Here is a 15401-nt window from a genome sequence, read left to right as displayed (position 1 = left end):
GAAAGTTTTCTTCGCTTGCCGCTATGAAAACATTTTCCAATTTGTGTTTTCTTTTATTTTGAAGGAAATAAAAAAAGATGTTTCTTTTATCTAGTTTCCAAAGGAAATAGGGTAGTTTTGACAACAGCATTTAAGGGTCAGAATCAGTAGTAGTAGTGATGCAAGCTGCAGTGTGCTAAGTCTATTGTCCATGGTATCAGTCTGACAGTCACTGTCTGGTTTTGGTGCCCAAGCGGTACAGTAGTGCCTAAATGAGCCAGTTCTGTCAAGTGAATTTGTTGTGATTCCAGATGCTATGGCTGCAAATCTAACTCTCTACCAAAGATCTTGTAGGTTATATATAGTTTTACTAATATATAAATATATTAATATATTAATATATTTTTGTCTTGAAATTTTCCAGGGTCACCTTTTGTTATCTGCATTTGAAGCCTTGTACAGGAATTCAAAAATACTCGCTCATTCTCTTCTTTTTCTTTATTTTCTCATTTATTTTTATTATAAACTTTTATTTGTATGTTCAGATGAAATTTTATGATACTCAAATGTGAACATTCTAAGGATTTGTTGAAATTATTTTACCTTCCTTTCTTCCCCTTTTTCTGTACATTCAAAGATATGCATTGTTATTCTTTTGTGTTTTCAGGGAAGTTTTAATTATGAATGTTTATATATATAATCCTCCCTCATAAATTCTGAAGTTTATTCTGGTCAGAATATAGATCTTTGATTAAAAAGAAAAATCCTCTCACATAATATCACAAGGCCCTTGCAGAAAAGTTGAGGACTAGGTTCATTCTCCATGTTAGCTGCTTCGAATAGAATTTCTATTTATAGAAATCCTGTATGTTCAAAGTAATCCATATAAGTTCAGCTCTACTATAATTTCTATAAATCACAAGAATTGAATTGACCTTTTTTCTTCATTAAATTGCCTTTGACTTTGACTTTTGAGCCCTATTTATTTATTTATTTTTTTGGTCAGTTCATGTCCTTTTTTATTTTAGGTCCTAGCATCTGTCCGTATGTTCCTCATGTTTGTTTGTTTGTTTATATGAATGTAAAAATTTAACAAATTTCACTTAAATTCCATTTAGTTAATATACATTATGATACTAGTTTCAGGTGTATAATGTAGTGATTCAATACTTCCGTGCATCACCCAGTGCTCATCACAGGAAATGTACTCATATCACCCATCCACCTCCCCAACTCCTCTCTGGTGATCATCAGTTTGCTCTCTATAGTTAAGAGTCTGTTTCTTGGTTTGACCCTCACTCTCTCTCTCTTTTTCTCCCCCCAAGTTTTTATTTAAATTTCAGCTAGTTAACATACAGTGTAATACTGGATTCAGGTGTACAATTTAGTGATTCATCACTTACAGCACCCAGTATTTATCACAAGTGTCCCTCCTTAACTCGTCACCCCTTTAGCCCATCCTCCTGCCCACCTCCCCTCCAGTAATCATCAGTTTATTCTGTATAGTTAAGAATCTGTTTTATGGTTTGCCCCTTTTATTCCTCTGTTCCTCCATGTTCATCTGTTTCGATTCTTAAATTCTTTGGAGGAATGAAATCATATTTGTCTTTCTCTGACTTACTTCTTTTAGCATAATACTCTCTACCTCCATCCACACCATTGCAAATGGAAAGATTTCATTCTTTTTGATGGCTGAGTAATGTTCCAGTGTGTTTGTGTATGTGTGTATGATGCACATACACACACACAAGTTCCTCTTTAATCATTCATCTACCCATGGACACTTGGGCTGCTCCCATAATTTGGCTGTTGTAGATAATGCTGCTATAAGCATCAGGGTGCATGTATCCCTTCAAATTAATATTTTCGTATTCTTTGGGTAAATACCACATAGTACAATTGCTGGATCATGGATAATTCTGTTTTTAATGTTTTGAGGAAACTCCATACTGTTCTCCAGAGTGGCTATACCAGTTTTCATTCCCACCCCAGTGCCAGAGGATTCCCCTTTCTCCACATCTTTGCCAACACTTGTTTCTTTTGTTGGTAATTTTAGCCATTTAACAGCAGCTGTGAGAGGATATCTCGTAATCTGATTTATATTTCTCTGATATTCACTGATGTTGAACATCTTTTCATGTGTCTATGGCCATCTGTATGTTCCCTTTGGAGAAATATCTTTCATGTCTTCTGCCCATTTTTACACTGGATTATTTACTCTGTGTGTGTGTGTGTGTGTGTGTGTGTGTGTGTGTGTGTGTGTGTGTTGAGTTGTATAAGTTCTTTATTTGGTATTAATAACCTTTCATCAGATATATCATTTGCAGATACCCTCTCCCATTTCATAGGTTGTATTTTAGTTTTGTTGATTGTTCTTTAGCTTCAGGAGCTTTTTATTTAATATAGTCCTAATAGTTTATTTTTGCTTTTATTTCCTTTGTCTCAGTAGACATTTCTCGAAAGAAGGTGTTAAATGGCATAAGTCAGAGGTTATTGTCTGTGTTCTCCCCAGGATTTTGATCATTTATTGTCTCACATTTAGGTCTTTAATCCATTTTGAATTTATTTTTGTGTATGGTGTAAGAAAGTAGTTCAGTTTTACTCTTTTTCATGTTTCTGTCCAACAAGTTTTTTTGTCTGACATCTTTTGCATGTTTCTTAACACCATCTGTTGAAAAACTGTCCTTTTCCCATTAGATATTCTTTCCTGCTTTGCTGAAGATTAGTTGACCATATAGTTGTGGGTTCATTTCTAGGTTTTCTATTCTGTTCCTTTGATATACATGACTTTTTTGTGCTAGTACCATACTTGATCACTACAGATTTATAATATAACTTGAAGTCTGGAATTGTGATGCCTCCAGCTTTGCTCTTCTTTTTCAAGATTGCTTTGGCTATTTGGGGTCTTTTGTGTTTCTATACAGGTTTTAGGATGATTTGTTTTTAGCTCTGAAAATTGCTGTTGGTATTTTGATAAAGATTGCATTAAATCTATAGATTGCTTTGGGCAATATAGACATATTAACAGTATTTGTTCTTCTGATCTATGAGAATGGAATGTTTTTCCATATCTTTGTGTTCTCTTCAATTATTTTCATCATTATATTCAAATCACAGGTCTTTCACCTCTTTGATTCAGTTTATTCCAGGTATCTTATTATTTTTGGTGTAATTGTAAATGAATTGATTCCTGAATTTTTCTTTCTGCTCCTTCATTATTGGTATATAGAAATGCAACAGATTTCTGCATGTTAGTTTTGTATTTGGGATTTCACTGAGTTTGTGTATATGTTCCAGCAAGTTTTTGTGTAGTCTTCTGGATTTTCAGTGTAGACTGTCATATCATCTGCAAATGATGCAAGTTTTACTTCTTTCTTGCCAATTTGGTTGCATTTTCTTTCTTTTTGTTGTCTAATTATTGTGGCTAGGACACCCAGTACTATATTAAATAATAGTGGTGTGAATGGACATCCCTGTCTTTTTTCTGATATGGAGGAAAAACTCAGTTTTTCTCCATTGAGGGTGATATTGGCTGTGGGTTTTTCATATATGGCCTTTATGATGTGAAGGTATATTCCCTCTAACCCTACTTTATTTAGTTTTTTTGTTTGTTTGTTTTTGTTTTTTATCTTGAATGATGTCAAATGCTTCTGCATCTATTGAGAGGATCATATGGTTCATATCCTTTTTTTCATTAATATGGTGTATCACATTAATTTGTGAATATTGGACCACCTTTGGAGCCCAGGAATAAATTACACTTGATTGTAGTGAATGATTTTTTCATTGTGTTGTTGGATTTGGTTTGCTAACATTTTATCAAGAATTTTTACATTCATGTTCATCAGAGATACTGGCTAATAGTTTTTTTTTGTTTTTGTTTCTATTTTTTGTTTTGTTTTGTTTTTGTTTTTAGTGGAATCTTTATCTGGATTAGGTATTTGGGTAATGCTGGCGTCCTGGAATGAATTTGGGAGTTTTCCTTTCATTTCTGTTTTTTTGGAGTAGTTTGAGAAGAATAGATATTAACCTTTTTTCTACATGTGTGGTCGAATTCCCCTGGGAAGCCTTCTGGCCTTGGGCTCTTGTTTGTTGGGAGATTTTTGATGACTGCTTCAGTCTCCTTACGGGTTATTGGTCTGTTGAGGTTTTTTATTTCTTCCTGTTCCAGTTTTGATAGTAGATGTTTCTAGGAATTCATGCTTGTTGGAGTATATTATTTCAGAGGACAAGCTCCTGATCCTGATTTCATTGATCTGTTCTGTTGTTTCATTCTTTGTTTTATTGTGGTTTTTGTTTGGTTTTGTTTTTGTTTTTTTTTAGTTTCTGTATCATTCATTTCTGCTCTAATCTTTATTTTAATTTTTATTGTTTCCTTCCTTCTTGCTCCTATCACTTGCTTTTGATCTCCATTTGCATGACAAATATTTCTCCATCCCCTCACTTTTAATCTGCAGGCGTCTTTAGGTCTAAAGTGTCTCTTGTAGGCAACATATAGATGGGTCTTGTTTTTTTATTCATTCTGCTACCTATGTCTTTTGATTGGAAGGTTTAGTCCATTTACATTCAAATTATTGATAGATATGTATTTATTGCCATTTTATTGCTTCTTTTGTCATCATTTAAGGGAATTTTCTCTGCTCCTTCCTTGTCTTTGTCACTTTTGGTATCTTTATTGCACTTGTAGAGTCTCCTTTGATATCTTTGGTAGGTTGGTTTAGTGATCATGAACTCCTTTAGTTTTTGTTTGGGAAACTGTTTATCTCCTATTCTGAGTGATAGCTTTGCTGGATGAATTATTCTTGGCTACAGATTTTTCCAGTCTACATTTTGAATATATTATGCTGCCCTCTTCTGGCTTGCCAAGTTTCTGTTGAGAAATCTCCAGCTAACCTTAATGGGTCTTCCCTTTGAAGTTAAGAAGTTAAGGATTTATTTTCTCTTGATGCTTTTAAGATTTATTTTTATTTATCACTATATTTTACAAATTTTATTGAAATATATGTTGGTGTTGGCCTGCTTTTGTTGATTTTGTTGGGAGCTCTCTGTGCCTCCTATATTTAGATGTCTGCTTCCTTCCCCAGAGTAAAGAATTTTTCAGCATTACTTCTGTGCATAATTTTCTGCCCCCTTTTCTCTCTTTCTTCTGGGACTCCTATAATAAAAATGTATTATGTTTGATGGAGTCACTGAGTTCCCTAAGTCTAATGTCTTGTTGCATGATTCTTTTGACCCCCTTTTGTTCAGCTTCATTAATTTACATTATTTTGTTCTCTAGGTCCCTAATTCATTCTTCTGCTTCTTCCAGCCTGCTGTTTATTGTGTTAAGCCTGTTTCTAATCTCATTTATTACATTCTTCATCTCTGATTGATTATTTTTTAACTGTTTTATCTCTGTGGTAAAGGTCTCACTGATGTCTTCTATTCTTTTCTCAAGCTCAGTAAGTATCCTTGTGTTTGTTGCTTTAAATTCTCCAATAGGCATGTTACTTATATCTGTTTCTCTTAGATGTCTGGCCATGGCCTTTTCTTCTTCTTTCATTTGGGATACATTCCTCTGTCTTATCACTTTGTCTAATTTTCTCCCTTCTTTTCTGTGTTAGAAAAGTCAGTTATGTCTCCTTCTCCTGAAAGTAATGGCCTTGTGAAGGAAAAGTCATGCAGTGCCCAAGGCCTAATGCCTCAGGGAATGTCCCTGGTATGTGCTGCTTGCATTGTGCTATTGTTTTGGTTGCTGTGTCCTTCAGGCCATTTGACTGCAGAGGCTTTCCTTGCCTGTTGTCACCAGTATTTGGTCCCTGACCTGAATGTGGTGAGTTTTAACTAGGTGTATTCTGTTCTTCTTGTGAGGTAAGACCCATCAACAACTCCACTGGAACCGAGGCCCTGGAGAACTCTGGTTGGGAGATGTGGTTTGGGCAGGGGATTCTGTTGGTTTTCTATGGGTGGGGCCTGCCATGCTGAGACTGAGGCTAGTGTGACTGAGGATAGTTCTGCCACAATGCATGAGGATGGTGCTTGATATAAGCAAGTTATGCAGCCAGTGTCCATGCTAAGCTGCTTCCTTCAAGTAGCTCTGTGTTTATACTGAGGAGTAAGTAAGGAAATGGCACCAGCCAGCAGCTTTGTTCCTGGAGAGGCCTCTTCTTGAAAGCTGCCTTGCAAGGAGTGTTCCCAGAAGAGTAAATAATCTCCCATTCTCTGTGCCCCCAGGCTTTCTGTAGATCCCCGTTTCCACTCCATCTGCTCCTGAGTGGTTTGCCTGCTTTTTCTTTATGAGCAGCTCATTACCTTTCTGGATCTATCCCAATCAAGCCCACCAATCTTTAAAATTACAGGAATGGATAAAAAAGATATGGTCCGTATATACAATGGAGTATTATGTCTCCATCAGAAAGGATGAATATCCAACTTTTATATCAACATGGACAGGACTGGAAGAGATTATGCTGAATGAAATAAGTCAAGCAGAGAGAATCAAGTATCATATGTATCATATGTATCATACGTATCATATGTATCATAAGTATCATATCATATTCACTTAATTGTGGATCATAAGGAATAACACAGAGGACATTGGGAGATGGAGAGGAGAAATAAGAAGGAGGAAATCAGAAGCAGATACAAACCATGAGAGACTGGGAACTCTGAGAAGCAAACTGAGGGTTTTGGAGTTGGGGGGGAGTTGGGTGAGCCTGGTGGTGGGTATTATGGAGGGCATGTATAGCATGAAGCACTGGGTGTGGTGTATAAACAATGAATTTTGGAACACTGAAAAGAAATAAAATAAAATAAAATGGAAAAAAACAGACTCCATTGTTATTGAGTATTTGAAATACTAAAAAAGAATTACATTAAAAAAAAATTCAGGCTCTAACCTGGTTGAAAGAATTCACTAAATTCAGCCCCTCTCATTTTCTAAGACAATGACTTTGGGGAGATGTTTTTCTTTTGCATTCCCATCTTTGCTCCTTTCTCCTTTGCCCTTCTCCATGACCACAGCTCCCTCCTCTCCACAGCACCTGCCATCTGTTTCTCCTCTAAACCATGTCTTCCCACTTCCTGCCTTCTTTGACGTGGCCTCTTCTTATCTTTTGGTTGTGGAGTTTGTTTTGTCAGTCTTCAGTTCAATTTCTAGTCTCCAGGTCAAATTTAGGGTGATATGATAGTTACCTATTTGTGTTTGTGGGCCAAGACTTGCCTAGGGTCCTCTTACTTTGTTGCCATCTTCCTCTCTCCAGCTGAATATAAAAGTTTAACAAGACATGTGACTATTATTTCTGAGAAAGAGAATAAAACATATGTCAGTGATTCAGAAAATAAAGGTTTTATGCTTGCTGCTTACAAAAATTTCCTGGAGACCCTGTAGCACAGCCTCTACCTCCCTCATACTTTATATTAAGTTGATCTTCCTCTCAACTTTTTTCAGTGGTTATTCTTACCAAATATAGTTCTTAACTAACATTTTGTCCATCCCAAACATGCCCTAATAATCACCTGCATTTGTTCTGAATAAGCCAACTTACTCTCTATTTTTGTGATTATTTGAAATGGTGAGTGACTTCATTATTTTGTTCAAACTCAATCTATGATATATTCCCATTCCTCTAATTAAGGATGATTATAACTTTTATTCAAAATTAATGTAATACTATTTAGCTGGACAGATACCTATACTATTAATAGGCACTAAGTATATAGTTCCTTTAGTAGCCACATGGGAAATTTATACAAGTCCTTTGTTTATAACTACAAGTAAAGAAAATAATGTACAATAGTTCTGGCTCCAAAGAGATGGAATTTAATCAAACTCTATTATCCTATTAGCATTGGTAATGTTTGAGGAAGCTGTGTGAACCTCATTAAATTCTCAAAGCTCTTATGGTTTCCTGGATCTGAGATGATAATCAAATTGATGGAAATAGTTCAATCATGATAGCAAATTCCTTATATTTTTATAATTTTTTACAACAAAAACATAATAATGCATTTTATAATTAAATAAATGCAAGGGATGTATCTCTTGTACAGAATTATCTGTTTGTCCTTTGTTTTTGTCCTTGCCTTGCTAAATTCTATTCCCAGCACATCAAGCAGACTTATCCTTTCTAACTATGAGAAAATCTCATTATTCATTTGCTCAAGCCTCTTTAGTACACTTCCATCTTTCATAAATTAACAATCTAAATCTCAGTAGACTATGAAATCTTACATACAACTTTTTCAAACATATAGGCATGCTATCTTTATTACTGTTCCTTTAACATGACAGACCCAGTCCTACATCAGGGTAGGTCTTGCAGTTACTGTTCACTATTCTTGAATGACATTTTCTGAATGTTCTTTCTCCAGATAGTTCCATGACTCCCATATTGAATCCCTTCTGTCTTTGTTGACATTTTTAGTGCTTTAGATAGATCTGTAAGCCCTGGATTAAAAGACTCAATCATTGGGATTTATTCTAGAAGAGATTTTTATTTATTATGCCTTTCCATGTACAGAGTCATCATAACCTTCTTGCATCCTAGGCTATGAAATTTGACTTCAGATATTGCCTGAAAATTGGATCCTGGGGTATTTGAGATATTTAAAGCATTCTGAATAAAGATTAAGAATTGTCTATATATATATTTATCCATTATCTCAAAGTAAAGTATAGAGTGGATAAACAGACATATTTTTTTAAATTAAAGTAAAAATGGCTTGAAATATGCAGTTATATAGTGTTATATAAATATAATGGAAAATAGAGGAAAAGAAAGCTGCTACAAAGTTTATACATCAAAAGGGATGCGGACAGTTAAAGAAGTAGGTTTTCCCATGGAACCTCTGAGAAATACAGGTTGATGAATGCCGTTTCAAAGGGTAAGAGTAAGACAGCAGCTGGAAGGCAATTGAAATTTTCACTATTGAAAACTTGTCCCATTCCAGTATCCAGAGTGTAAGCGGTCAGATTTCTATTCCCCTAGATAGGAGGTAACTTTTATTGGATAGTTTCAGTTGTCCTGGAGAAAATGATTCAAAACTTTTGTATTAGAGTTAATTAACCTAAAGCAAAGTTAGCCAGTTGATAAGACCTACTAAGTCCCTAAGTTCTAAACTGCTTTTTTGGTAATATTTTATTCTTTTACATAGTTAACTTATAGCCACCAGATGCTTGAGCAATGTTTGCAGTGCAAAATGATGAAGAAGGAGGAATCAGAGTTATTCCTAGAAGAGACAAAAGAAAATTTAAGCAAATACCCATCTAATGAGTATGTTTAAAGATTTTTCCAAGAATCAATGCCTCTAAAATAAAGAACAGCTCTGAGGAAAATTCTGAGAAAAAATATTCCTGGAAAAATATAACTATGGATACTTATGCACAATTAAACTCTAGAAAAATAAGTTAAAATATCCCCCAGAGGGCGCCTGGGTGGCTCAGTGGGTTAAGCCGCTGCCTTCGGCTCAGGTCATGATCTCGGAGTCCTGGGATCGAGTCCCGCATCGGGCTCTCTGCTCAGTGGAGAGCCTGCTTCCCTCTCTCTCTCTCTGCCTGCCTCTCCATCTACTTGTGATTTCTCTCTGTCAAATAAATAAATAAAATCTTAAAAAAAAAAAAATATCCCCCAGAAAATAGAAGAAAAAGACACAAGTAAGAAACATGATAACAAAAAGAGAAAAAAAAAAAAAGAAAAGAGAGGGAAAGAGAGAGATGGAGGTGATTTTCAGGAGTTCCAACATCTGATTTATATAGTTTTCCATAACTTATGGAGAAAATAGAGTGAAGAAAATACCTGCAAGGCAACAGTGGAAATATTTAAGGAAAAACATGTAACTCTTTAATGTATTAAATAAACACATGAGTATATATATCAATGTGCACTTTCATGTGGTTTTAGTAAATATGGGGAATAATAAAAACTAAAAGCTGCTAGAGAGGTAAACAGAATAAAGCAAGACAAAACATGTTATCTACTGATAAAATGGTGCCCAACTTCTCAAGAACTACAGTAGATACCAGAGGACAGGGGAGCAATGCTTTCATGTTTCTATGAGATCTTTTTTTTTTTTTTTTAACTCAGAAATGTATAATTCACCGAGCTACCAATTGAGTAGGATGGTATAAAAAAGCTTTTCAGAAATGCAAGGATCTTTCACACACTTACTCCTTAAAAATTTTGATATATGTACATCCAAGAATGTAGTGATAGTACCTACAGTCAGGGCCTGGAGTCAGAGGTGGTCCCAGTATTTTGAAACCCATGTTTGTTTGAAACCATTTTCAGACACTTCCGTTTTGTTTTTTACAAATGGTATTAAAATAATTTTCATTTATGGTGATAAATAATCTGTTTGGTTTTATTCCTTCTCTCTTATTTGGGGTTACTATTAATTATACATTGTTGTGTTTCCATTTTATTTTATCATCATGTTTGGGTTGATCATGTTTCTTGGCATTCCCTTTCCCTTGTTAATTTTGAACTGGCCATTCAAAACCCTTTCAGACCTCTTTGACATCTTTCATCTTTGTTCTTTGTCAAGGCACAGCTGTGACCTTGGCTCTCCCAACCAAACTTCAGAAGGTCTCCAGACCTTCTGAAACACCTTCAAGAAACACCCACACTTCATGCAACTTCCAGATGCATACATGCTTATTTTTGCATTAGAAGATGTAGGAGCAGAGAGCATTACGAGACATTTTTTTGTGTGATCTTTCCTATAGGAAATTCTTTTTGCTTTTTATGGTTTGGATTGCATATTTTATGTTATTGAGTTCTGGGGTAGAGTAGGGATTATATATTTTATAATGCATTCCCTAATCCAGTTCAGTTTACCATGGAGTTTGCTTATTCAAAAACAAATTTAAAAAATAGAAATGAAAGATACTGGGCGCCTGGGTGGCTCAGTGGCTTAAGCTGCTGCCTTCGGCTCAGGTCATGATCTCAGGGTCCTGGGATCGAGTCCCACATTGGGCTTTCTGCTCAGCAGGGAGCCTGCTTCCTCCTCTCTCTCTCTGCCTGCCTCTCTGCCTACTTGTGATCTCTCTCTGTCAAATAAATAAATAAAATCTTTAAAAAAAATGAAAGATACTTATAAACTTAGAGATTTATGTGTTTACTTAAGGAAAACAGACAAATGGAAAAATTCTAGAAACATTTTCTTCTGCTATAAAAAGCAAGTAGTAATAATAATGGGAACATTTAGAAAAAACAAGTCCTTAAGTTTTGAAATTGAATAAACTAGGGTGTATGTTTTGCAATCTCTCTAGTCCCATAAGGGAAACCATACGGGTAGAAATTGTTCATTTTAATTATTGACTATACAGTTGCCAAAATTAGTCACACAACTTAGACCAATTAGTCCTAATGATGGAATAGAGGTGTCTTTCCAGACTGTGGAAAAATGAAGTGGGGTAAAAGATGGAGCAGAAACGAAGTGAATCTTAGAGGACCAAAGTAAGGAATAAACAAGCAAACATAGTAACAAAAAGTAAAAGATTTGTATATGTTTATTTACTTATTTTCAAATGTGGAACTGTTGGGAGAAAACAGAGACATTTCTTGGGATGCCTAGGTGGCTCAGTCAATTAAGCATCTGCTTTCAGGTCAGGTCATGATCCTAGGGTCCTGGGCCTACATGGGGTTCCTTTCTCAGCAGGGAGCAGGCTTCTCCCTCCCCCTCTGCCTGCCACTCCCCCTGCTTGTGTGCTCTCTCTCTCTCTGACAAGTAAATAGATCTTTAAAAAAAATAATAATAACAAAAAATCCTTTAAAAATATTTCTTAATAATTATGTACTAAGAATATCAGAATGCCACATTTTAAATACTACGTGAATATGATATGAACAAAATCTAAATGTGTCAAACACTATATGAGATTGTTCTTCCCATAATTCACAGCTGTTCACAAGTTCGCTTTTTGCATAGTGTTGTCGTTGATTTTCTTTTTTCTTTTTTTTTTTTTTTAAAGATTTTATTTATTTATTTGACAGACAGAGATCACAAGTAGGCAGAGAGGCAGGCAGAGAGAGAGAGAGAGAGAGAGAGAGAGGGAAGCAGGCTTCCTGCGGAGCAGAGAGCCCGATGCGGGGCTCGATCCCAGGACCCTGAGATCATGACCCGAGCCGAAGGCAGCAGCCCAAACCACTGAGCCACCCAGGCGCCCCTGTCGTTGATTTTCTTATATTACTTGTTCAACTTTTAATTCTGTAAAACATTATTTCTGTTAAACCTAACAGTATCTTCTGTATTTTTTCATTAGCTATTTAATTATGTATGCATATAAATCTGTGTATATATTTACTTGTATTCATACATATGCAAATAAATAATCACTAGATCAGCCATGGCCAGCTATATAAGTTGAACTCATAAGCCCTAAAGTTATATTGCTGTCAGTGAGAAACACTTAGAAAATGATAAGTTATTGGTATAATTGTTTTGAGAATTCCTACCCAGAGTTTCTCATTACCCTTTGTGTGACAAGACAATTAAGAATCTTAGAAAATACTTTGCTTGCCAGAATCCATAAAATATAAACTAAAAATATACTTTTGATAGTTAATAGAGTTGAATTTTCTGAGTTTGTGGACTAGAAATGGACAAAGCATTCTTGTACATTTGAGAGGCTTGTTTGAATATTTCTCCCAACTACTAGCAAATAGGAAATGATATTAGGCATATTTTAGCCACATTTTAAAAATGTTTGTCATTGAGATTTTTTTCTTAATATTATAAGTTGTCTTTTTCAGGTATTTCAAGAAGTATTTTTTTCTACCTATACTGTGAACAGATCTGTGTCTGTGACCTCACTTATGTTGCTTTAGTTAACCAGTCAGTATGTAAGAAATGACCATTTTATTTACAATTAGGAAAATTACCTGAAAAAATTCCTTCTGTCATAAAACTACACAACTAAAATTTTTAAACCATCTATGTAGGTTTAATTGAAAACATAGGACAAAATATTGTATGACAGAAAATATATTTAACTATATAATTAACCATATCACCATATAATTTCTTACATATAATTATTTTTCAGTGTTACAATATTTATTTAAATTGACATATTTAATTACAACAGCAAGCCTAGGAGGTAAATAGTATTAAAACCGAGACAAAGGTGTGTTATATAAATTGGTCAAAATCATATGTCTAGTATAAGTTAGAATCAGATGACTCCAGGGCTGAAAATATCAATCATAATTTTAAAGCTATATACTTGTTAATTTTGCATATTCTTTTTTTCCCTTATACAAATGGTGGCACACATTTCTCAGTAATACATTTTTCACTCATTTAAAAGAAAATATACAGGTATGTCTTAGAATATATTCCATATCAGTACTTAATAAAACAGTACAAAATAGACTTGCCATAGCTTACTTAATCATTCACATATTGATAGACATGTGATTAATTCTAATCTTTTGGTAATTCACACAATTCCGCAGGGATTATTATTTATCTTTTTACATAAGTGTAATTGTTATGGCAAGATATATTCAAAAATTAAATGCTTGGGCCAGCTGGTATTTATTTATTTACTTATTTTTCCTAAATTAATGAGTTATGTTTGATATACTTATGTTTAAGTTATACAGTGTGATGATTTGATATGCATTTGATAGCCAAAACAGTTACTACAGTAGGGTTAGTTAACACATCCATATCCTAACATAGTTAACCATTCTTTGTATGTAGTGAGAACACTGAAAATGTATTCCATTAATAACTTTCAAGTAGACAATACAGTATGGTTAATTATAGTCAACTTGCTGTACATTAAGTCTCCAGAACTTATATCTGGAAGTTGATATTCTTTGACAACTGTCATCCATTTTTCCCAAATCCCTACAACTGGTAATGATCAATCTCCTCTCAGTGTGTAGGAATTTGACATTTTTTTTTAATTTTTTATTTTTTATAAACATATATTTTTATCCCCAGGGGTACAGGTGTGTGAATCACCAGGTTTACACACTTCACAGCACTCACCAAATCACATACCCTCCCCAATGTCCATAATCCCACCCCCTTCTCCCAAACCCCCTCCCCCCGGCAACCCTCAGTTGGAATTTGACTTTTTTAAATTCCGCAAATAAGTGTTAGATGGTATAGTATTTGTCTTTCTCTATATGACTTATTTCACTTTGCATGATATTCTGCAGGTTCATTCGTGTTGAATGCAAATGGTAGGATTTTATTCTTTCTTATGACCGATTTATATCCCATTGTGTGTATGTGTATGTATGTGTATAAAATGTTTTTTTTTACCTATTCATCCATCTTTTTTGAATTAGTGTTTTCATTGCTTTTGGTTGTTCTATGTCTTGGCTATTATGAATAATGTTGCAGTGATTAGTGTTATCATTGCTTTTGGTTGATATACAAATCTTTTTGAGATCCTGATTTCATTTCCTTTGGATATATACCCAGAGTGGGATTCCTGGATCATAGGTGGTTCTATATTTAATATTTTGAGGAGCTGCACACTGTTTTCCACCATGGCTGCTCCAGTTTGCCCTCCCACTAACAGCTCTTTTTTCTCTTTATCCTTGCCAGCATTTGTTATAGCCATTCCAATAGTTGTATACAGTTTTATGATTAATATCTTATTCATAAATTGTGTTTTTACTATATTTGAATGTAACTCTTTGTCCTGAACGATAAGGTAACTTTTAATACCATCTTTAGCTGATACAATATAATGTTTTGGGTATTTTTAAAAATTACCTGATTAACTTTTTGTTTCCAAGTCTTCTTTTCCCTGTTCAAGTACTTCTTTAACAAACTAGAGTGGAGTTGTTAATTTTAAGTAGTTTTGGGGCACCTAGGTGGTTCAGTCATTTAAGCATCTGCCTCAGCTCAGGGCATGATCCCAGAGTCCTGGGATCCAGCTCTGTATCGGGCTCCCTGCTGGGGGAAGCCTGCTTCTCCCTCTCACACTCCCCTGACCTGTGTTCACTCTCCTGCTGTCTCTCTCTGTCAAATAAATAAATAAAACCGTTAAAAAATTATAAGTAGTTTTAACAAGTAAATAAGTAATTATAAGCAATCATTAAGTATAAGTAATAAGTAATTATAAGTAGTCTGACTGTTAAAAATACATAAATCTATCCCGTTTGCATTGAGGTTAATAACTAATACGTTATATTGTTTTCCATCTGTTTTGGTTCATGTTAGCTGATGTACATATTTTACATCGTTGCTTCTTTTTAAGGAAGTTAAGAGAGCTGTAAGAAGCATTTGGATTTCTCACTGCTATTAAAAAATATAATAATAAATTACACTTTTATTTCTAAGGTCGGTTTAAAAACCAAAGCTCATACTTTATCATTCCCTTAGTAGCTGTCAGTGTCTTTCTAGTCCATTCTGTCTCTCTGTATTTTACAATTTCTAGAGTAGTTTCTAAAATTAGTGATTGGGGAGCC

The sequence above is a fragment of the Mustela lutreola genome, chromosome 13, assembly GCF_030435805.1.
Source record: "Mustela lutreola isolate mMusLut2 chromosome 13, mMusLut2.pri, whole genome shotgun sequence".
In the NCBI taxonomy this organism is placed as follows: domain Eukaryota; kingdom Metazoa; phylum Chordata; class Mammalia; order Carnivora; family Mustelidae; genus Mustela; species Mustela lutreola.
Note: the sequence above shows the minus strand (reverse complement) of the source record.